General features: G+C 34.1%; 1 protein-coding gene across 24 annotated transcripts in view; it reads left to right on the plus strand.

The window, feature by feature from the left end:
• The window catches only part of ZBTB20 (zinc finger and BTB domain containing 20), an 893,822-nt gene that overhangs the window by 40,647 nt on the left and 827,897 nt on the right, over window positions 1-25,278 (plus strand). Inside the window, exon 1 of one of the 24 annotated variants that reach the window (XM_077118289.1) lies at window positions 3-589. The exons of 21 other annotated variants lie outside the window; for them this stretch is intronic. The gene's annotated coding sequence lies outside the window, so the exon portion shown is untranslated. Of the gene's footprint in view, window positions 1-2; window positions 590-852; window positions 912-25,278 lie in introns of those variants that run through there. 2 more of the 24 variants (XM_077118286.1, XM_077118279.1) reach the window with 2 other exon arrangements.

The raw sequence follows: 25,278 nt of genomic DNA on the forward strand, positions 1-25,278 counted from the left end.
CAGACAACTTTCATAAGAAACAAATCTTGCTTCTTCAGTCCCCCCTCTACCTATCATCTCCTTTACCCCCAGTGCTTTTATTCTTTCTCTCTTGAATTTTAATTTCCAGATCTAAGTTTGACAGAGCTATTGCTAGCTTAAAATTTGGAACATCTATAGGAGGCCCACCTTCTACTAATTTTCTTCCTACTTATTTAAGGGTGTGCCCTTGTGCTTCAGTGTAATTACTTTAAAAATAATTACAAACAAACCTATTTATTTTTCTCACTAGAGTACAAAATAAATCAGTATTTTTCACTCTTTTAAAACAGACCTCTCCGTATGTTTATTACTCTCTTTGCTTTTCTTGTCTTTTTATGCAATTCTATGTCTGTCTGCATATCACGTTCTTAAATATTGCTAACTGGGTTTTGTTAGTATTTGCCAATGAGTTTTAGCTGCAGTGCCAGTGTGGGCATTAATAAAGTGAGACTCCTGTTCTTTGTTTTACATTGAGTTTAAAGTCCATATTTACAGTTTAAATCCTTGAAGCAGGTTGAATACTTTTTGCCTGCATATTTATTTGATGGCATTGGATATAAGGGAAGAGGTAAGAGCTGAAGATTGGTAAGAATTAAGTTATTATTTTTATCATCACACACTTTTCTAGATTTCATTTGGGGGCTGTATTTTGAAAGGAATAAGGTACTTTGCTTTCTAACTTTTATTTTGCAGATGGATTTTACATTTATAGGGCTATCACTGTGGTTAGTAAGAATGCAAACTTTCTTAACAAGCAGTTTTTATCCTGGGACAGTTTCCTTTTAGTATGTTACTGTTTATTTATGCTTGGGGTGGGAGGAGTGGGGGATTGGCCATCTTTTTACAAAGTAGAAGCTATGAAGTGTGTCAGGCCATCTTGTGCAACAAACGTAAGTATTCATTTAACATTTTGTGGACTATAAATAATGTATTTGCTATTTCAAACATAGTTTTGAGGTACTTTCTTTTTCCTTTCTTTTTTTTTTTTTTTGTGGTGGGAAAAGATGCTTTTCACAACTAACTGAGATTGTTGAAGAGTTTTCCTAGACCAGTGTTCTTCGTAATTCAGAGTTAAATAGTTTCATTTGAAATGGATTCTTCAATGGAGTTTTATTTGGATTTGTCAGAAGGTAAAACTGCTATTCATTTGTCAAAAATTAAGTTGGATAGTAAGTTGCATAAATGATTTTTGCATATACATAAACAATGATAGAAAATGGATGCTGATCTGTAGAGATCTTTAATAATAACAATCACCTCTTTTGTAATAAATTATTTATTTAGTAGAAGTGGCAGGCATTTTTTCTTATTAAAAAATTCCATTAGGCCTCTCTGACAGCACAAAGAAGTCCATAAAGTAATATTCTTAACCCACCTGGGACACTGCAGTAGATTCCCCAACACATTGTCAAGATTCAAACCTAGTAAAATGTTTGTTAAAAATCCATTATTTTGGAAGGGGGATGAACTTCTGTTGCTAAAAGTCTTTTTTCCCTTTTCTTTTTTAAAAAATATATTCTGAGAATTTTAGTTTGCTTATCTTGCCTTAACTGTCTTTTCAGTTGGCAAGACCAGCTTTGATCGAGAGTTAGTACAAATACTAAGCACACTAAATCAGGTCCTGTCTGAGATTATTTTTCCCAAGGTTTAGTGGGGGGAGTCTACTGAAAGTGTATGATACTATGGGACACAGTAAATGGTGTTTCAAAAGTAATGTCCCCTTTAGTTCAAACCTTGACCCAAAATTTATTTCAAAAGTTATATGTCAAAACCAATAGCTCATGCACCTGTCATTTCCTATGTTAGCAATGTGAAGTCTATCTAAAATGCTACTTTTGTTTCAAAAGAAATCTTTCCTATATCTCTTGATTAACCATTCTCTTTTTCTGTACACATGGATGTGTGAAGATATCTGTGTGCATATACATTTATGTATCTCTATATTCTCATACATATATGGATAAATAAATCAGATTCTTTGCAGATATGCCATTTTAAACGTTTCAGGTCATGTATATTTATGTTAATAGTAGGCAAACAAAAATTTGAGAGTCTTACAAGAGAAGATGAAAATTTCCTTTAACCTTCTAGAAAAAGTAAAAGCAAGGAATATTTTAATCATTATAACAGTTGGTTTAATTTTTAGGTTGTATACATGTTTTCTTTTACTTAATCACTTTTAACCTTCAAGATCTAAAATATTTTTAGTAGAAAAAATAATTTTGGCTTTTTGTGGGAGTGACTGTCACAGTCTAAATAGAGCAGGACATTGTCAAATGTGCATAAGTAAACTTAAAACCAGTGTACTCTGCTGTATAGGGTTTTGGAAAGCTGAAAGGCTTGCATCACAGGAGGGCTATAAAGTGCCAGAAAAATCCGTTAACCGATGTTGCTGGTACTAGTGGGTTCTGCCTATCAGCACATGAAATCTGCCTGTTTAGATCCCCGAAGTTTTGGTCAAGTCACAGTGTGTTTCTTTTTAATATTGGAGAAGACAGTTATCTAACACACCCACATAAGGAAATGCTCTAAAGCAGTTATTTCATGCTTTGTCATGCCCTGTAGCTAAAACAGTTTGGTACTGAGTGACGCGTATATGCTTTTTAACTCCTATCCGATGAAAATCAGCTTTGGTTCTTAGAAAAGGACCAAAACAGTGGGATGGCAGACAGTATAATTCAAATGCTAAGCACATGCCAGTTGAGACTTCTTTAAAAAAAAAAAAAAAAAAAGAAGGGAATTATTTTAACTTACAGGGACTTATTTTTTTTAAGTTAAGGAAGTATTATTTTTTTTATATAAAGGCCTTATAGTGATTTCCTGGATTTTACTCATTAGAGTTTCAAAATTTGCGGATACTTTTCCTCCTTCACGTTTTTCTCCAGAAGTCTACATTTATCAAAAGGATAGCAGCTGCATATTTCCCCCCTGAAACGTTAACAAATAAATGGCATTCCTGTTTATTTATCTATTTTTGAATTTTAATGATTAGTCCTTGTGCTAATTAACAAATTCTGGTATTCATAAAATCTGGCACTTCATAAATATCCAATTGTGTGATTATTTACACATGTTCTGGCTTTCTATAAATACAGAAATTATCAGTGGAGTGTTCATAAACTTGCCCAAGCCTGAGTAGCAACTGGTCATGCCGCATATGGGAAGCCAAGTTCAGGCCCTGAGAAAATGTATTGCCCCAAAGTTTGGCAAGGTGTGAGGAAGCAGCATCTGGCTGATATGGTTAGTTAGCGATCCTTTCTGGGAAAGTAAGGGCTGATGTTAACATTCTTTGAATGCTGCTAGCTCTAGCCTTCTTCAGTCCCAATGGTGGCCCCTTTAGGTCTAAATGTTGATAATGGACCTCAGAGCTGACTTGTCCTGGAAGCCACTTTTGAAATATATTTTAACAAACTATGCTCAAAAATATACTTTACTGTACTTCTACAGAAGAATTAAAACAGTATGCCCACCCTAAGTTCCTTAACTAGTTAACATGAAAAGTCATATAGCCCTGAAAAGAAAGTCTGAGTATTTTCTTTTAGCTTGTGTGACTTTGTAAACTATTTCAAGTAAACTATAGAAATTAGGCATTGCTTACATAGGAATGGTTCACCCTACATCAAAAACAATAAAAACTAGCAGTTGAGCAAGTGGTACATGCAAGAGTTATTAAATTAAATATCAAGCCGTTTTAAATGATTTTTCATATTCTATAAAGCCCTATTGATTTCCTTAAACAGTCACTAAGTATTGTTGACAGTGCTGCTATAGTCAGCGTTGGTCATTTGATACTTTGCCCCAAACCTTCAAATCATGTGTAGGATTCCTATGTATTTTGTAAAATGTAAATTTGTAATTTTCTTGGAAACCTATGTTTAATGTGTTTCATTTGTTTAACTAATTTCTGGCATTTTGCAGAATCCCCAAGGACTATAAGCCAATGTTGAATAAAGCAACTAAGCAAAAAGATTCTTTTTGTTCTTTACCAAAAATTCAAGGGCAATATGCATATCCTAGAAATTCTAGAGAATGTCTAAATTCATATTTTCCTGTTTACAGGTATACATTTAATCACCAAGTAACATTGATGCCAATTATGTTTAACACAGGAAAAATATCCTTCAGCTCTCTTACTTCTAATTTCAGCATAGAGTTTCTGAGGCTGTGGGAAGAAATAATGCTATCTATTATTAATATCATGTATAGAGTAACCAGTCCAACAGATGTTGGAAACAGCATTCAAGGACCTATAAGAAAAAGGGCTTTTTTGCCACTGTAGCTGTTCAGCTGTAATAATGAATAAGTAACGTGCCGTTTCTACACTAAACTGTGGAAAAATTGTGCTTGGGCTTGGCTTCATAACCTGTCTTCTACTCCAGAACCAGGCCTTTTGGTGATTCTACAGTTCACTTGAAAGTAATCAGCTTGAGGACACTCAACTGAAACTCCAGCCCGGAGTGTTGTTCAATTAACCAATGAAACCCTAACTGCTTGCTTCTACTTAAGGAAGTTAGGTACTGACTGAGATGAAGGCCCAAGGGTGCTGAGTTCAATGACTCATTTAGGTTACAGGTGGAAACTGAGGATATTATTATTAATTTTTGAATATTCAGCCTTCTCTTTGAAACTGGTGGAAAGGGTAGTAATTACAGCAGAATGTATTTACCATCTTGGTATTAGAAGTAGTATCGGCACAGAATACTTCTGTCTCAAGATCTTTAACATTCATATTATGCATTATGTATTTAAAATGTTAAGAATTTATTTGAGAAGTTTCCATATTAAGTTACTAATATAAGGATTTGCATTCAATAAATAAAAAACTATTTAATAATGGTGGTTTGGGATGTTGGTGAATTAAAAAGTTCCCCATGGGGTACAAGGGTAGTTCAGGGATAGAATTCTTGCCTGCTGTGAGGGAGACTGAAGTTTTGATTCCCAGCTTGTGCACTTCCCAAAACAAATAAACAAGTAAACAAACAAACAAAAAAATTCAACAAATGATGCTGCAATAATGGGATACTCACATGGAAAAAAGAATGAAATGTGACCCCCGCCATACAGCATACAAAAAAAAAGATGCCCATAAATTAAAATTTGAAGTTTAGGAATGTCAATAATAATTTTACACATAATAGTATTATTTTTTTTTCAGAAATTTCTTAATCTAAACTTAAAAAAAAAACGTTTTAATTATTTATTTTATTTCTTCCTAAGGTTTAGAAAGCTTTGGTTTTTACTAAATAAGCCTGAATATTTGCAGTTTTTACCTTTCCTGTCAAAAATGTGCTCTGAATTACTGTTGTAATCAAATTGTGTTTTTGTTGTTGTTGTTGGGAAATTCCTTTTATAGAGTGAGCATTTTTCCAGTAAATGAAATGTAACTGGCAGAAAATTAAAGGATTGCTGTCAGTTTGTTTAGGTACCATATTAAAACTTACGAGAAAAACTATTGCTAGAGGAAACTATGAATGTTCTACTATGTAATTTTTCTAGTAGATATATGTATGCATGTATAAACTACATGGCTATCATTTTAAGCATTTATTGTTTAAATAGGAACTAGGCAAATATAGTCACAAGAATGGCTTTATATTGTCTTCTTTTTTCTTAATACTGGACACTAAAATTTTTATGGCCTCAGTAATTATATTTTGGGTCTGAACGTACTTTAGTAGTGTCTATATCTTCTTGGTCATTTGCACCTGTTATTTTAGATAGGGCAAAAGAATTGTGATAGTTCTTACTTTTTATAGTTTCTCAAATCAGCAGTCTTTATCCCATACCTCATTTCTAGAGGGAAGAAGAGTAGAGATGATTAAGAAGCAAGTGGAGATAAGAATATAAGTAAAACTGAGTTTGGGAGAGGTGAGTGCTTTTGAAGTTTCTAAATTTAGAATTAGAATAAAAGAAAAATGCTTTCTCCCTAACCTTCAATAAAAGACACCTGACTTATCTCTAAAGAGCGTCTGAGTCTCTCTATGTCTGTCTAAAACAGATCTATTAAAATACCTTCTCTACCTAAGACACATTTCAAGGGTACCATCGAAAGAAGACCATAGAAGAGAAAGTCAAAACACCTCACATTTCTAATACATCCACTGCCAGATTTCCTTTATAATTTTCCTTTTTAAGCTTTGAGCTTGGAGTTATAAGCAAATTTTCATGGTTGGTGGGTAGATTCCATTTGTTTGCATAAGAAACCTTTCCAACAAGGTATTCCCAAAGTATGCCCTCATATGGCGCTCACAAGCTCAATTAAAGCCGAAAAGATGGAATGTTACTTTGTGTTTTTCCCTCTCTCAAGAACAGAATAAACTCAAATACATTTTATATAAAACAAAGCAAAAACTAACTTTAAACTTCTCATCACTCTGACTGTTCTCAGGTTTCTTTTTACATAATGGCTTTCTGAAACTATTTTTGTACAAAAGTTTTGACCAGCGTATTCTCAGCCAACTTGCTGCTTTGCTTTCTGAATGCCGAATGAATGTGAATAATTGGTTAGGTAAAAAAAAAAAATTGTGTTCTTATAACTTGTTCAGAATATATTCATGAATTTGAAGATACACTAGGACTTAAACACAATAGTTTCAGTCATATCAATTTAGCAAGAAAATATATGTAAAAAATATAGAAACTAATCATTTTCCTGGTATATTGAGAGAAAGTGGTGTGGTCCGAAAAAAGCACTTCCCATCAGGAACCATTAATTAACAAACACCCCACCTTGTTTCAAAAAGGATATAAAGCAGTTAAATTTGGAGACTTGGTTTCTAGTCATATTTGTTTGACTTTGAATAAATTATAATCTCTTTATTCTTCAGTTTCCTCATCTACGAAATGAGGGACAATCTCCTTTTTGGATTTTCTTTTACCTTAAAAGAATATATGCTCTTATTTTAAATGGTTATATATGTAGATAATTTCTGCCTGTGTTTTCTACCTATTAATAAGTGGTCACAAATGTATGGAGAGAACTTAAGGTTGGTAGTGATTGAAGACTAAAAGAGTTTAAGTGTTCTAACAGAACCAAAGTACTTAAAGTTTTTTGTTGATGTTTTCAGCCTAATTAGATGTCACAATATATTATTGGGCCTCAGTTCTCCTTAATGATTCAATGACTGCAGGAAACCAAATTTTGTTGAATATCTGGCAGAGAGACTCACTTGTGTTAGGGTGGTTGGACAGAAGGGCTGCTTTTAACCCAGGGAAGCCACAATATGGTTCCTACAGATCCATTCCTCTCCACTGGCCACTAGATGGAGAGGCGGTCCATGTCCACGGCCTAGCCCATGGTAAATAGCTCACTTCTGACTTTCTACTGCAAAGGCTGCACTATATGCCTTTGGATATTTCTATGAACACACACATGATAATTCAGAGAAGCCATCAGAGACTGTGTTCTCTTCTGTACAGGCATTATGCGATATTCATGAAATGCAAAATGATTCGCTCCTCCTTAGGCCACTGTTAATTCTGGTAGACATAGGAGAAGGCTGGTGTTACAATTCCTGGTTTTAATTGTCACAATAGGGCCTTTTGCCTTTTTCAAATTTATCCATTTAGAAAGGGCCCCGAAATGAATGTCAGCACGACAGTGCCACCTTGTGTCCCTGTTGCTATGAAAGTAACTGATGCATAAGACACTGAAAAGGAAAGAATAAGACGTTTGCAAAAATTTGGCAAATTGTTTAAAGCTTTGATTTTTCAATAGCTGTATAAAAATTCTGTAAATGCTTTACTGTGTTTGGCAATTCTTATCACCTGAGGAGAGGTTAAAATGTATGCATTTTACCCCTTCTCTCTTTACCGGTGTATACTAAAATATTTGTAAAAGTACAGACAACATGGATATGTTTAATTTTGAATTGGGGGTGGAGGAGGCAGGGATTGTCAGAGATGTTAACCTAATTCTTACTGTGCTCAGTCATTTCAGACAATGACGTACTCCTTCACAATCTCGCAACAATTTTTATATGTGTACTTGATAATATCACTTCTCACATCGTTTTGCCTTTGTTTGTAGCATATCTTCCAATGAAATCATGAGCTCCCTGAGGATAGTGTCTGTGTCTTATTCATCTTCCTGCCTCCAGAACTTTCCATGGCATTCAGTATAGTGGCGCTCAAATGTTCCAAGTGTGAATGAATGAATGAATGATTATGTATGGCCGGTTTGTAACATTCTTACTTGTTTTATATATTTTTTTGAGTTTTAAATAATTTTAGAGCCCTTTTCCTTTGGAAAAACACATTCTGAGGCTACCTGCTTTTCAAATTTCCCTTTATAAATTTACTTTCTAGCACATTAAAGATAACTTTTTTCTTTTTGTTTATAAAAACAATGCCTTGCCCATTCATGACTATATATTGTAGTTTTGAGATTTATAATATTCATAAAACTTAAAAATGAGTGCTAAGTTTTTAAATTTCAGACTTTTTTGCATAAAATTTAATTCTGGGGTTTCAGTCACATATCACCATAAACACCAGCAAATTGTATGACTCTGAGCAAGTGGCTTAAACTTTTTAAGCTCATTTTCTTAGTTACAGAAAGGTAAAAATTAATGTTACCTATCCTATCTATTTCACAAGGTTATTGTGAGGATTAAATTAGTTAATATATATGAAATTTCATTATAAATAGTATTGCACTATGCAAATAATATTTACCATTATTACAATCCTGATTAAAGAAGAAATGGATAATAAAAGACTAAGTCAAAGCAAAACACACCAACAGATTAAAAAAAACCTGACATTCACAGCATTTCCCAAATGGGGAGTGCTTTTCAGTGGTGGGCACTCTGGAGACAACTTGAAATATTAACTCAACTTGCTATATGAACACTTTTATTAAAATAGATTCAGTGAATTATTTATTAAAATAAAAATAAAAATGTTAAAAAATAACTAAATATGGCGGGCCGCGGTGGCTCAGCGGGCAAAGTGCTTGCCTGCTATGCCGGAGGACCTCGGTTCGATTCCCGGCCCCAGCCCATGTAACAAAAACGGAGAAACAGAATACAATAAAAACAAGAAAATGTTTAAAAATGTTTCCCTTTCTTCCTTCCTTCCTTCTCTCTGTCTTTCCTTTAAAAAAAAAAAAAAAAAAAAATAACTAAATATAATTTTAAAAAATTTCAATACCTATTCTAGTCCAGGTTCTCTTTTTCTAAATTTTATTTTGAAATATTTTCAGGCTTACAGGACAGTTACCAATATAATATACACTATGTTCAGAGAACCCCAACATACCCCTACCCCTAGATACACAGGTCTACCAATTTAAATGTTTTGCCAGCCCTCCTTCCCTCCCTCCTTCCTTCTTTCCAACTGTCAATTTTCTAAACATTTGAGTGTAGCTTGTACAAATCATGCTCTTTTTTGAACACTTAATACTGTCATATATATTTCCTAAGAGCAAGGACATTCATTTATGTAACCACCTTAAACTCAGTTATTAGGTTCAAGATTTAACATTGATATAAATCTTAAAGGCAGTAGTGCATTTTTTCATATATTCCAATAATGCCTCCTAGAGCTTTTTTCTCTTCCCTTACTAGATCCCACCCAGAATTGTGTATCACATTTAATTGTCATTGATTTTTTTAGGTGCTCTTTCCTGTTTTAAAAAATTCAGAAAACACATATACTCCATAAACTTTCCTATCTCAACCACTGTCAAGCATACTATTCAGTGGGTTCATCATGTTTACGATATTGCGGTATCCTTCCCATCTTCCCAAACAAAAACCCTACACCCATCCTGCATTAATTCCCCATTCCTCCTAACCCCCAACCCTGGCACCTTAGCTCTAATTTATGTCTCTATGAGCTTGCATATTCTCTGATTTTTTTCTTTGTAGTTATCATGGGTCTTGAATTTAACATCCTAAATCCGTAACAATCTCTGTTGCTTTGATACTAACTTAACTTCAATATGATACACAGACTATGTTCCTATACCCCTCTGTCCACCCCTACCTTTATGTAGTTTTTATCACAAATTATATGTTTTTACATTATGAGTCCCAAACCACTGATTTATCATTATATTTTATGCATTTGCCATTTTGATACTATAGGAAGCAAAAAGTAGAATTACAAATCAAAAATACAATAGTACTGAATTTATATTTACCCCTGTCATTACCCTCACTAAAGATCTTTATTTCTTCATGTGGCTTCAATTTACTATCCATTGTCCTTCCCTTTCAACCTGGAGTACTCTTTTTAGCATCTTTTGTAGGCCCAGTATAGTGGTAATGAATTCCCTCAGTGTTTGTTCATCTGGGAATGTATTACTCTCGCCCTCATTTTTTTTTTTTTGATTTTTAACTTTTTTGTTGTATAGTATAACATTATACAAAGCAAAGAAATAAAAAAGCAATAGTTTTCAAAGCACTCTTCAACAAGTAGTAACAGGACAGATCCCAGCGTTTGTCATGGGCTACCATAAGATCCTCTTAGATTTTTCCTTGTAGCTGCTCCAGAATATAGGAGGCTAGAGGGCTTAAATATTTTTATCATCACAATAGACTTTTTTTTCCTTCTTTTTTTGTGAAAAATAATATATATGCAAAAAAGATATAAATTTCAAAACACAACACCACAATTAGTTTTAGAACATATTTCAGAGTTTGACATGGGTTACAATTTCACAATTTTAGATTTTTACTTCTAGCTGCTCTAAAATACTGGAGACTAAAAGAGTTATCAACTTAATGATTCAGTATTCATATTCATCTGTTGAAGCCTGTCTTCTCTGTATAACTCCACCATCACCCTTGATCTTTCCATCCCGCTCTTTAGGGGTGCTTGGGCTATGGTGATTCTAAGTTTTTCATATTGGAAGGGTCTGTCACTAATATGGGGTCAGGAGATGTAACTATCTAATGTTCTGGAGAGACTGGGCTAGGTTTCAGGACTTATCTGGATCAGGGACCTATCTCGAGGTTGTATCTCATCACTTTGAAAGATAGTTTTGCCAGATGCAGAATACTTTGTTAGCAAATTTGCTTTCAGCACTTTATATAAGTCATCCCACTGTCTTCCTGCCTCTGTGCTTTCTTATGAAAAATTGACACAATCTCTTATTGAGACTCCCTCGTGCGTGACACGTTTCTTCTCTCTTGGCGACTTTCAGAATTCTCTCTTTATCTTTGTCATTCGATGGTTTGGTTATAATAAATATACCATGGTTTGGGTCTACTTGGGTTTATACTGCTTGGCGTTCATTGAGCATCTTGGATTTATACATTCATGTCTTTCATTAAATTTAAGAAGTTTTCAACCATTGTTCCTTTGAAAATTCTCTCTTCCCCTTCTTTTTCTCCTTCTTGGTTTCTCACAATGCAAATATTGGTACACTTGATGGTGTTCCACAGGTTTCTCAAATTCTGTTCACTTTACTTCATCCTTTCCTCTTTCTACACTTTAGACTGAATTATTTCAATAGTCTTATCTTCAAGTTCTCTGATTCATCTTCTAGCTCCTATCTTCTGTTGAACCCCTCTAGGGAATTTTTTTATATCTATTACCATGGCCAGTTTGGTTCCTTTTCATATTTTCAATCTTTTAATTGATATTCTCTTTGTGTTTAGCTATTGTTTTCCTGATTTCCTTTATTTGTCTATGTTTTCCTTTTGCTCTTTGAGCATATTTAGGACCAATTTTTGAATAGTCCTCCTCATTCATGGTTTCTAATGCTTTAAACTTCTCTTTTGTCTGGGTCATTGCCTCCTGTTTCTCTGTATATGACTCTTTGTTGAAATCTGAACATTTTGCTATTTTAATATGTTATCATTGGAATTTAGATTCTGAAGCATCTGTTTTTAAGCTTGTCTACAGCTATTACTATGACAGAGGTTTCCTTGATTGCCAGGAGCTAACAAAAATAAAGAAGGAAAAAAGAAAACACCTTTCCCAATATTTGCAGACTGACCTGTGTGAGTGTTCTTCCTCAGGGTTTATCCATTCACTCAGTTTAGAGAATAACTCCATACCAAAATTTAAGGGCCTCCCTTATCCTTTCTGTACAAGGGTCTTATCTTGGGAATGTACACAGTGGCCCTAGGAATTCACCCATTTACATGGTTCTGAATGTCCCTCTTCACTAGGAAAGTTTCCTCACAGTCCTAGGCCCTGCACTGTATGCCTGATAGCCAGCAATCTCTGGCACCAGGCCACATGACTTGACTTCTCTGCCACAGCTTTCGGTAGGAGAGTTCCATGAGCTGCCTTATACATGCAGGGCAAGTTCTAGGGCAGTGAGTCCCTTAGACCATCACCAGACAGATTGGGCCAGGAAAACATACTCCTGGTATATACACTAGGGTTACTCTCTCCCTCAGGAATCGAGACCAGGAATCCATACTGCGATCTGGGCCAGCTCTGCATGGAGCCAGTAGGGGAGGGACCAAGCCAGGGGGCCAAGAGATCCTGCCACTCTTAAGTAGCCTTTTTCTTGATTTGGCAGTTTCACAGTTCTGCAGTCCTTTTTCTGTTTTCTGGAACTTTGAGAAAGATGTGTCTGCAAGTTCTTGTGGGTTGTTTAAACCTGCTATGGGGCCACAGAGCCTAGAAGCATCTCCCTTTTCCATCTTACTGTAGCTTTAGTCCACTGGTTCTTAAACTGTAGTGTACATAGGAGTTATCTATGGTGTTTGTTAAAATTCAAATTTCTGAGCCCCATATTTGATAGGTCCAAGATGGAATTTAGGCATCTGCCTGGTCCACTCACTTTAGAAATAAAAAATACTGCTTAATTTAGTAGACTATTGTGCGTCATAATGTCTTGGGTGCTTTTTTAAAGACACAGATTTCTGTGTTCTTTTTTCCAGAATCTCTAGATTGGTATTTGAACATTTATATTTTACAAAACCTCCTTCATAGAATGTGATGTATTACAAGGTTTGAGAATCACTACTGTTGTTTTTAGGGTGCAGTCCTAAATTTATTTTCTGCTGCACCTGAGTTCATCCTTATCTCTTACTTTATTTCTTAATGAAACATAATTTCAGTTTACTCAAGGGTCAAAGTCGATTTATGAAAAATTTAAGTTTGAAAAGTAAACATTACCCTCCAGCTGTATAACCCCCAAATTATGGAAAGGAGATATTACTGAGCACCTTTCATATAAATTGCTTCATTTAATCTTTACAACAGCTCTCTTGCATATCCTGATTTTCTGCCCTTGTTACGGAAAAAAAACCTGAGACTCAGAGAGTGAATTGCCAAGTTCACACAGCTCTTAAGCATCAAAACCAGGATTCAGAACCTATGCTCTTTCTACTACGTCATATTATTTTTTCCATCACTCAAAAAGTTTTTACCAGGTTCCCATTATGTTAAATGACAACGTCTAACTTTGAGGACCACAAAATGGCTATGATAATTATTGCTTACACTATATAAAATAAATTGAAAATATTTTCTTATATTCCTTTGAGAAATATGGTTTTTAACTGGAGGTAAAATTCAAGTCTCTGAAAGGTCAAACGAGATCTAAGTTGTAATTATAATCATAATTTTTGAACTGTTAAGAAACTTTGCCTTTAATAGGATCTCTTTTAACCCCCATGCTTTTGCTATGAGTTATTTTGTAACCTAGTTACTATGTTTAAGTGACTTATGCTAGGTAGCAGATCTAGTAAGTGGCAGAACTGGGATTGAACTCTTGTTCAATCTAACTTTGATAGTAAAGTTAATGCTCTAAACTGCCAGTACATACCATTTCTGACTGTTTTATAATTTACCTATAGAATCAGGCTGCTCCTCTATTTGATAAGTACTGGCCACTGAATAAATGCTAATTAAACTTTGTAAGATTTATGTTCATTTCCTTTGTTTGGAACAAACCACTTTGCTACTCTTGAACCAGTCCAGTATTTTTTGTCTTGTCTTGTAAAGTTTGTAGTTAGTAATGCAGTTCTTTAGAGGAATCAGTTAAAGTGAATAATCTTTGTCTGTGTTTTTGAGAGTTGAAACTCTTGGATGGGGACAGATTATGTGGATAAAAATGTCAATTTTATCTATTATGACATGCCATGAAACACAATAATTTCATAGGATACATTAATGTCTTTAAATGTGACAGGGATATTCACAATTTAAAAGAACTCTGAAACGTGGCATTCAGATGTTAAAACAATCATGATTTTATAAATATACATATAGTTTCACAGATACTCTTAAAGCCTATGTAATTATTTATTGAGTGTTGCTTTTAAATAAGGGCCACAAAATTCACTAAACAGGGAAATGTAGGGTTGTCTTTAGCAGGCTTTCAAGTTCATTGAAAATTTGGATTCTAGCTCAGCTTTCTTCTCTGAGGGTGGTCTTTTCCTATCCTCTTGCTTGATAGTTTTTAGAAAGCTATTTTAGGAAGTTATCAAGCAAATGAATGCTACCATGAAGGAAGAAGGATGTGAGACTATAAAGGGAAGAAGTTTATCTATATTCCTTTTTCAGATGTAGAAATTAAAACAAGATTTTGTAGAAAATACCATTTAGCAACATAGCATAAATTGGAAATTTGTTCAGTGATTTATTTAGGTTCCACAGTGAAAATCTTGTAGTATGTTTTTGAATATCCTAAATTTATTTTGAATTTTGACCAACTTAAAGGGCATGTCTATCTTAAAACAGTTCTCCATTTTCCTGAGAAAATTCCAGTGGAGCTAGTTGTGGGAGGTAGTATACCAACAATGAACCTTTTTGAGCCAAATAAACACTTTAATGCAATTTACTCAATCCCTTGCCTTAAACCAAAACCTGCCTTGCCCACGGGGCATGTTTAACTTTGACTGCTAATTTTATTTCCCTGCAGAGGTAAAGGAGACAGGAAAGGAGGGAAAATATCTGATGGCATGTGGGTGAGGTTTTGGCTCATGGAAATAACTTGAAAGATCCTAGCCGGTATAGAGATGCAGAAAGCAGTTGATGTCTAAACTGTTATTACCCCTGTTTTACAGATTAAGAATTAGAATCATGTAGGTAAAATAACTTGTCTAAAGTTACACAGCAGTTTCCAATGCTTTTACTGTTTACAGAATCTAATTTGCTCATTGCTTCAATAGGAATATTGGTCAATTTGGTTTCTCCATTGATCATAATGCTCCTTTTTTTTACATGGGTAGGCACTGGGAAACGAACCCGGGTCTCCGGCATGGCAGGTGAGAACTCTGCCTGCTGAGCCACCATGGCACGCCCCCAAATGCTCTTTTAATATCCCTATACCTTTTTACTTCCTGAGTTTAAGTTTTTGCAACTGGCTGTTAATATCTGAAAAATCATATTGCTGATAGTTTCAGATTTAGAAGCTGGTTGAGCATATATATTTTGACTATTCAGGCCATTTAGAACCAGCTGAGCAATAAGTACAGTGTGCAAGTAATCATGTTAAGCCTTCTACCTCTATTTTATTTGGATTATGTAAGTAATGAACATGGAACCAGAAAAAAGTGGTTTTAAATAAATTGTTTCTGAGCTCATGGCAGAACTCTCAACATGAAAAATGTGATGAATACCTATTTAAAGATAAGCCACTGTTTTTTTTTTTTAAATCCTAGTTGTAGTTCATCAGAGGGTTTTGAAATGAACGTAAGCTAAGTTTTGATATTTTTCTCCTGAATTGATGTCATTATATAGATTTAGGGTGGAAAATTGACCATGGTAGTAATATGAATCAGCCTTTTAGTCTCTTGGAAGGGGTTTATAACTGCCCTAGATATATCCTCTGATTTGACCCTGTGGGAAAATTGCTTCTTGACTCTGATTTCACCTGGCCAAGGTTGTGAGTCAACTTTACACTGACATAATAAACATTCGCTTTACAAAATAGTGAAACATTTTTTGCTGTTGAGGTATTTATTAAGTATCATTGTTTACCAATTAAAGACTATTAGTAAAGTTCTAGATACCAAACAAGCTCATCTGGAATTTAAGTTTTATTTGGTTACCATTAACTGACTACAGAGCTTAAAAGTGATGCTACTATATCAGACGCGGGGTGCGAACAGGCCCTGGTGCACTAGTAAATTCAGAGCTCCAAAACCCCAAAGAAAATCAGTTATGTCCTTCATATTGACACATCTGCAGCCTTGGTTTCTAATCTTAGAATTGCAGTTTTAATTAATTGTGGTTAGAAGCAGATACACATTTTGATTCACTAAACATGTCCTATCTACCTGCAAATAGCAGCTGGTTTCCTGTTAGAATCTGTTGATGAGATGGGGTGGTTGTTTTTTATTCTTAGTTATAGAGTCAATGGCGGGAACACACATGGGCTAATTTTTAGAATTTAAGGCTTTGTTAGAAATGGAACATGGGCTTCTGGTTATATTCTTACACTGATACCAATTGGCAGGAAATTAAATATGGCTCTCCAAGAAATATATTGCAGAAGGCACGAACTAGAAGTAGTTAAAAAAATAACCCCTTCATAGGCACTTAGTTATTTCATATCCAAAATATTAATTTTCATTGTATCTTTATTTTTATTAAGCAGTTAGGATAAAAGAGGAGAATGACAGCCATAGAATGACAGTGACCTGGAAGAATATTATAGTGGAGTTTGGGTAATCTTGGGACAGATATAATTCAGGGTTTTTAGCAATGAGCTAAAGGGGGAAATGCTGTGCTTTCAGTATACTGCAAATGAAATGCTTACTTAAAATTCCCTAAAAATTGATAACTTGTTCCCAAGAAATTCCTTTGATTCGGAGAAATTAAAGCTGAAAAAAAGGGACTCTTGTAGTTAAAAGTTGTTTTGTTTTTTTTTTAGATTTATGTGCTTTTCAGAAGTGTTGTCATTTTTAATACCTAAATTTGAGTGGAGGGACATGAGATTAGATTAATTGCCATTTCAATAAGCAGCTGCAGTTTTATAGGCATATTTCTGAACTAGGGATAGAAACACCATGTAAAAATTCTCTGGTGGAAATTATATTTCATGTGATGAAACAAAAACTCAAGAAATTTCCTGTTATAATAAGGTGAAAGTGGTTACCAGAGAAACAAAAGTTTCTTATCACTCAGCCTGAGGCAAATGTGGTATATTAAGCTTAAAATGAATTCTCTTCTCCTGAATGCACACAACTCTTATTAATATCTTGGAAATTATGCACACATAGGAAAAGAGGAATGAGATTCCTAGGATACATTTGAATAAGCATCCATTGGGGTATGGGGCTATCTAATATCTCTGGATACTTTAGTGCCAAACTAGCCAAAAATCAGTTTTTTCTATTTTACCTTTTATTGGGTTTAACTTTAGACCAAATGACTTGTTTTCCTATTAAAAGAGGCCTTGTTTTTACTGAGACTTAGGTTCCCTGGTGGCCTGAAAGAGTTAATGCAGTTTCCAAGAGTGTCCAACTTACTTCCAGGGAGTACTGTGTGCATGTGAGAGAGTCTGGCTCCAGGATATTTGTTCACATCCCAAAACCAATTTGGCACAACTTAAAATGTCTGCTAGGGAGAGGATTCAGAGTGTTGTTAGGCCGCGCAATTAGTGCTTTATTTCATGAGCACCAAATTCACCCAATGGTGTTTTGTTTTAAAGAAGAGCCTGAAATTCACAATAACGGGTTTCATTTATCAGAGCCATATGGGACTCACCATCTTTGGATATATTTGTGAGGCTTTCACAAAGAAGACTCCTTAGGCATCTCAGATTTCACGGATTGGAGGGCAATCTGGATGAATATTTTTTTTGGAAATGGTGAACTATCTTTTTTCATATGTAGTCTCCAATTTCAGTAATCTTTGAGAAGATAAAAAAAAAAAAGAACAGAACAAGAAAGAGTTAGGAAAATCTCAGCTTATTAGCCTTTATTGGAAAACAAAGATTATGATTCTTAAATCTGGTTCAGATGCCAAGTGTGCCTTTATATTGAAATTTGGCCACCTAATTGTTGCAGTTTGTGATGTGATATTTGTGAGGGAAGGTGAGTTCTAAGTCTGAACCTATTTTTGTACTTTTTGCCAGTTGTATCATGGTCATATGTCAACGGGTAGTTGGAAGGAGATCTGCAACATAGCAGGATGATAGTATGACGTTTCAGTTATTTTGATGCTTATCCAAGATTATTCCTTTGCTGTCTATTCCTTTTCCATACTTCTCTGATTATCAGGGGTCTAACTTAATGCAATATACTCTTGAAACTGTCAATGCAAAATGGTTTTTTTATAAATCCTATATTTCCCCACTGATCTGTAAGTTTAGAGATTTAAAAGAAACCTTCAGTTTGCTCTTTATTTGGCTGTGGTTGCCAACACTTTAATTTTTGGTTCCCAGATTCTATTAAGCTATTAGTGACCTATAAATAAATATTTGTGTTTACTGATTAAGCTGAATATATTTTTAAAGCATAGACTGCTATTGTGTTATGACAAGCAAGCACTGATTTTATTAGGTTTTCAAATTTTTATTTTCTTAGTTCTGTAGGCTTTTTTTAAGCACACACTTGATTCTGTTTGATTAATCATAAGACAGAATATTTGTGAATAATAAATAGTACTTTAACAACTGCTATTTACCTATAGAAAGTCTGTGTAAATGTTGTAAGGATGGTAATTTCAGTTTTATTTTAAATTGTTATAGTAAGCTGACAATTACTTGAAATAACTCTTGCTCATATTTAAATACAGTTTTATTGTACTCAGCCTTATTTTATTATCCTCTAGTTATTTTTAACAACTTTTAACACTTCATTTCCTAGCAATGATTATGTTATCATATTTTAGCTTTCCCTAGAAAGTGTCCACTAAATTTTATCCAGTTCTGGGCATATTTAATAATATTAAATTAAAATAAAATTCAGTGTATGCTTGGCTATCATTTAAACTTTATATTGTTAAGAACATCATAGATACTAAATACTCTTTCATACAAATTAGGAAGTCTCTGCTCCCAACCATTTCTTCTCTTAACAATGCCTACACTCTATAGGGAGAACACTTAGACATCTGTTACCTAGCACACTTACAGGGTGCACACGTATTGCCATGGGTCATTGACTCCCATGCTCTAGGCCAATGAGGCTGCTGGACAGTAGGTAGGCTTGGCGTTACAGAATGAGCCATAATCACTTAAATTATCTTGAGACTCAATTGTGCAGGATGGATGAGGGTTTCATATTGTCTCCTTACCTCGTTCTTAGTCTAACATTCTAAAATAATTTAATGAATATAATCAGTTGTTAAAATACTCTTAGGATGATGTTTTATTCCCTTTTCTACACAAACCATGGGTATTACGACCTGGTGAGGTTAAATGTTTTACTCATTATGGAATGAAAAATAGAATCTTTTTTTGATTATCCAGTAGTGTTTTTCATAAGGAATTTTGTAGTATTTTCTTTGATAAAAAGATGGCACTAGATAGTGATCACTGGCAATAGAGAAATTAAAGATGGCAGAAAGACTAGGATAGAATATGGAAATGATACCATAGTATTTCATAGGACTGTGGATTTAGTCTAAACTATGGTCAGTGGAGAGAAGAGAAGATAGGCACATGGATCAAACGAGAAAATATGGATGTAGCAAGTAGTGGCTCATTCTTTATGAATATTCCTACTAAAGGATAGATGATGGAGAAAGAAGGACATAATTTGATGTAGAGTATGCATGATTGATAAAATAGTTGGATGATGAGAGAAGGAGAATGTGAAGCAAAGATAATGATTCTATGTAGTTTTGTGGCTGTAACTGCCTAGCTTTCTGCATTTACACTGAGTTTCTGTGGTGGGGGTGAATGGCTCCTTTATATAATGTTCCTGATATAAATAGAATCTGTAAAACATTTGGGCTGAGCAGGAATTTTATTTGCTTGTTAAGATAGACCTGTTTGATTTTGAGGTGTGGTGCTATTATTCATACTTTATGGTCAGAGTAAAGTTTTTATTGTGTTGCTTCAAATTATGATATAAATATGTATGTGGAACAGATGTGTGTGTGTGTGTGTGTGTGTGTGTGTGTGGGCGCGCACGCACATGCTTACATGTAAAGACACTTTCATCTCTCTCTCTTTTTACCTGTCTCTCTCGTGTCTGCTGCTCTTCGCCTGCCAGTTTTTCTTTGTCGCTAGTATTTTATCATTGAACCCCATCTGTATAGAAAATAGAATCCTTGCCTTTTAAATTTTTAATTATTTTTTGTTATTTTGTTCTCTCAATTTATTTTCTCCTCAAGAATTAAGGCTCTAGTATAATGCATTTTAGTTTTCACTTTCAAGAGGTGCTCTGCTTTCGTTCCCGTCCGTTTGTCCATATGTTTACTGATCTCTGGTAGGCTGTGCAGTGAGACAGCAGTTTACTATCTGTGTGTGTGTGAAATTAGCTAATTGGTGTTAGTAGAAATATTGTCGCATGTTTTATAAGCAAAGTGCAGCAAGGTATATAAATGTAGATATGATCCAGACACGCGCACGCTCACGACTGTCACTGCTCATGCATAGGCGCTCAGAAGTAATTAATGTTAATAAGATTTTAATGTGCTTGTGAGATCATAATGAGGAGAAATGAATGCTCTGATTAGGAAAAGGTAACTGTGTGTGTGTTTTGGCTTAGAACAAGATTTCAATTTTTATAAACCGCAATTTTAGAACTTGTTTGTGATTGCATCAATTGGTTTTTATTTTCAAATTAGAGGTCTGTTTAGCCATTTGAATGATTAACCAAATAAATGGGTGAAACCCTGATCATAAGGAATGGTGCAGGTTTTCATTTGCAAGGCAATGTTAGTGTACAGCTAGGCTGTGATCATGTCTTTTGCCAATGTACCATTTTTATGTTATTTTTTAAGAGGGCTTTTTCAGAAGCTACTTGTGGAGAGAGTACTCATTTTTTAAAAATGTAGATGTTATCTATATGTTCTAGAGACTCTAATCAGACACTGTAGCTGTCGTGTCTGAGATACATTTCTACCAGTCTGTAATAGTGTCTTCAGTGTCCAGAGAATCGATATCATGTTTCTTGAAATGTTCATTTGAAAAAATGTAAAGCAACCAAGATTTTTCTTCTTAAACATGATCTTTACAAATTTAAGAGGCTGAAAAGATATATATATATGTCTTTTTGGTGAAGTAAAATATTTCAAGGTAAGCAAAGATGCTGTCTCATCATGGAATCAAATGATATGCAGTAACCAGTCACACTATACACTGGCTTAAGTCCAGCTGGACACCAGGGGTCCTTCTCCACAGCAAATTTTTGGAAAATATTGTTTACAAAGCTTGCATACATTTGCATTATTATGATTTTAAATTATAGGATACATATAAATGTCTACTAAGGGCCCTTGCCATGTAGCATATAGAAATCACTTTTGTATTTTTTAAACTATAAATAGTAGCTTAAGATATTTAAAAACAAAATACTATTTAAAAAGTAGGCATAGTAGTGAATGCAAGAATTCTTGAATATGATGTAGGATATGGGATATTGTAGTTTCTTTACAACTAAATCCTACAGACATGTGGCTTAGACCCTCCTAGTTGTGGTTCTAATACTGCAAACTTTTTTCTGGGGTTTAACAATGATGATGAAGAAGGGGTAGGTATTGGAGTTTGTTCTACTGAACAGTTCTGCAATTTCTGTGATTCCCAGTGATGTATTGGATTTTGTTTTCTGTAGAATCTGTGAGAGTGATGATTATCTGCCTCAAAGAGGTGTTTGCCTTTAATGTGGATTAGTTGACTTTGTTGGGTCTTGTGACATTGAGGTGTAATTAGGAAGAATTTTCCCACTCTCAGGTTGTAAAGGAATTTTTTCTTCCAGTACTTGCTTGGCTTCCTATAGCAAATTTCCTTATGTAACTGGATATATTTATGGATTTTCTATTCTGTGCCATTGGTTTGTCTATTCATATGCTATTACCACACTGTTTTAATTATAGAAACTTTATAAAATGTTTTAATATCTGAATAGTCAGCCCCATCCCTGACAATTCTGATATTTTTCAGGCTTTTCTTGTTACAAATGAACTTTTTTGAGAAAACAAAAAACAAAACCTGGTGACAATTTTATTGGAATTATGATAAATTAATGAATTGACATAGAAACAGCTATTTTTATGATATTGAGTCTTTTCAACCAAGAACATGCTTTCTGTTTCTATTTTGTGTCTTTCCTAAATGTTGTATTGTTTTCCTTATAAAGGTTTTAACCATTTCTTATTAAATTTACTCCTTGGTAACTTTTATTTTTTTCCCCTCTTTATTTATGTCCTTATATATTTATTAGTCTAAACAGGATCTTCTCTTCCATTTTTTCTTCTGTTTTTTTTATTTTGTCCTGTATAACAAGGTTATTGATTTTTATATATTAATTTTATAGCAAAATTCTTATTGTTTGTGGCAGCCGAAGTGAGTTGAATCCGTTTTCTAATACAGTGCTTGGTATCTGTGATATCATAGACAAGTTGTTCTGAACTGTTTTGTTCGTCTGTAAAATATAGATAGAAACCAAACTCCCTGGATAATGGAGGTTAAATGAGCTAATATAAAGTATATGCCTGGCACATAGTAGGCCCTCAACTACTGGTATCCATTAATAATTTAATGTGATATATGATTCAGTATAATATATTAGCATTATTATTATTAAAGTATGGCTAATATGTTATTGGAATAGTGAAGGTTTGCTGTAGAGTTTTTACTACAAGAATGAATGAATTAAATCAGAAAAACATAAACTTCCTTATAATCCTTTATGACCTAAGACACTAAGGACTAAATTAATTTTGAGATTAGGATATTTTGTTGCTCTGTGCACATGTATTTCCATTTCTTCTGTTTTGATTATAATTATTGCATGCAAGATTCCTTAGCTCTGGAGGGTAAGTGGAGGAAACTTCTTCATCACTCAGGGTGATTATTCAGAGCAATTCATGGAGTGCATTCATTCTTGCATGTGTTAACTACATAAGTAGAATGTGAGCATTTAATATAAAGTCTTGAAACTGTTGTGTCCTACTTCAAGAATTGGGCAACTTTACTACATTTTTTTAATAAACCATTCGCTAACTTGTGAATGAGTTCATTTAGAATAAATATTGAACATATATGAACTCATGATGGTATTGATGTAAGCAGGAATGTAGTATTGGCGAAGATTCTTTGGATAAAGTTGATGAAAAAACAAAAATTGGTAAAAATTAGCCAGTATAGTAGTCCAGTAACTTAAGTTTCTGCTGTAATTTAAGCAAATGGATAATAGCTTTTTTAAGTTCTTTTAATTCAGTTGACAGAAAATGTTGTTAAAAAATGAGACTGTTGGGATTTCAGGGCTCATTTTATTCCTAACTAATGGGTTGTTGTGAGGATTAAAGAAAATAAGGCACTTAAAATATAACAAGGTTTCTTACTCATAGTATGTGCTCTATAAATGTAAGTTGTTTTATTGTTATTTTATTATCTTTGTTAGTTTTTCACTCCCACCCCCATATGCATATTTTCCATCTATATATAGTCTAATGAATAATGTTGGTCTGTGCTTAGAATAAATGTATGAAATTTGTCTCACAATAGTCATTAAAATAGACATAAAATAATAGATACATCATATGTCAATCCTGAATGTAGTTGAGGTTGAAATAAGACTCCATAAGAGGAGCATGTAAAAGCTTTAGTTGCTTGTGGATGAAATGTCTGAGGAGCTATGTGGATGAAGAGTAACTTCTTTCAAAGGAATGAAGGTAAATTGTGTCTATAGGTTAGGATTTACCAGAATTCTGGTTTAATACTCAGTATAATTACTCCTTCACACTTCATGTTGTTCGCTTGTTCATTCATTTATATGGGAACAACAAAAAGTATCCAACGATATAAAATTTTTTTCTGAGTAGTGTGAAATATACAAATAGCTAGATTAGTAAGATGTGGTGTCTCTATGCAAGAAGTCCAGTAGAGGGTTCAGACAGGGAGACAACTAAATTAAGTACTTGGACTTTAGGCAAGTAATTTAGCCTAATTGAATCTCAGTTTCATCTACAAAATGAGGCTAAAAATGGTACCTATTTTATAAGGTTGTCCTGAGGATTAAAAGATTTAGTACAGTATTTTAGGGCAATAAAATAGTAAGGTCTTAATACATGTTGGTTAACATTAATGTTATCTTTAGATAAAGCAGAATAAAATTAATGCCATAATAGCAATGAAAACAAATTATTATGGTGTTATAGTGGTCAATAATATTAATTTTTATTGGACTAAGGACAATGAGATCAGAGAAGGTTTATTGGATGAAGTAATGTTGAAACTGAACCTTTAAGCATGATTTCTAAAGGGTGAAAGAGAAGAGAGGGGTAGGGATCAAGTGACTATTCTAAACTGAGGGAATAGATTTAAGGTGGTTTGGAGGTAAAAATGAAAACTTCTGATGACACTGCAGTAAAAATGATTCAGACATGAAGTCCAGCTCCACTCTTTATTAGCAGCCTAGTCTTACGTAAGGCGGGATCTTTTTGAGTTCCTTTTCCCTGTGATGGGACAGTAATCTTCAGACAGTAAACCACAGCAATTGTAGGACTCAATTCACCTCCGTTTTCTCAGCGATTGCTGTCCTATGCTACCTGATGTCCTATGTCTATAAACTGTTATTTTGTCCTGGGTTTTAGTTGTTTAAGTCAGGAGGGTAAATCCTATTTTTGTTGCTGTATTGTTTTTAGAAGCGGCTAACTAAACATATTACTTTTACTTTCCCCTTGTGATGGTTAAATTTATGTGTCAGCCTGCTAGGTTATATATTGTCCAGTTGTTTGGTCAAATACTAGTCTGTTTTCCATAATGTGAGTGGCCTTCATCCAGTCATTTGGAGGTCTTAACTTCAAGAACTGATTACCAGAGACCAGAAGGAATTCTGCCTCAAGACTACATCCTTCACTCCTTCCTGACTTTCTAGCTTAAGGAATTCATACTCAAGAATTCAACATCACCATTATAGGAATTTCTAGCCTCCAGCTTGTACTTACAGATTCTGACTTGCCAGCCCCACAACTGAGTGAATCAATTCTTTATAATAAATCTATTTATATATATATAACATATAAAATATATATACTATATATATATATATATATATATATACAAGATAAATATTTATATGGTTTGTATATGTATGTATATCCTGTTGGTTCTGTTTCTCTGGAGAACCTTGAGTGATACAACCCTAAATGAGTTCATGATTTATCATCTAGGTTTTTTAGCACCCTGTGGTTAACTATATTTTTGTACTCATTGTACAG

This window comes from Tamandua tetradactyla, chromosome 10 (assembly GCF_023851605.1).
Source record: "Tamandua tetradactyla isolate mTamTet1 chromosome 10, mTamTet1.pri, whole genome shotgun sequence".
Taxonomy (NCBI): Eukaryota; Metazoa; Chordata; class Mammalia; order Pilosa; family Myrmecophagidae; genus Tamandua; species Tamandua tetradactyla.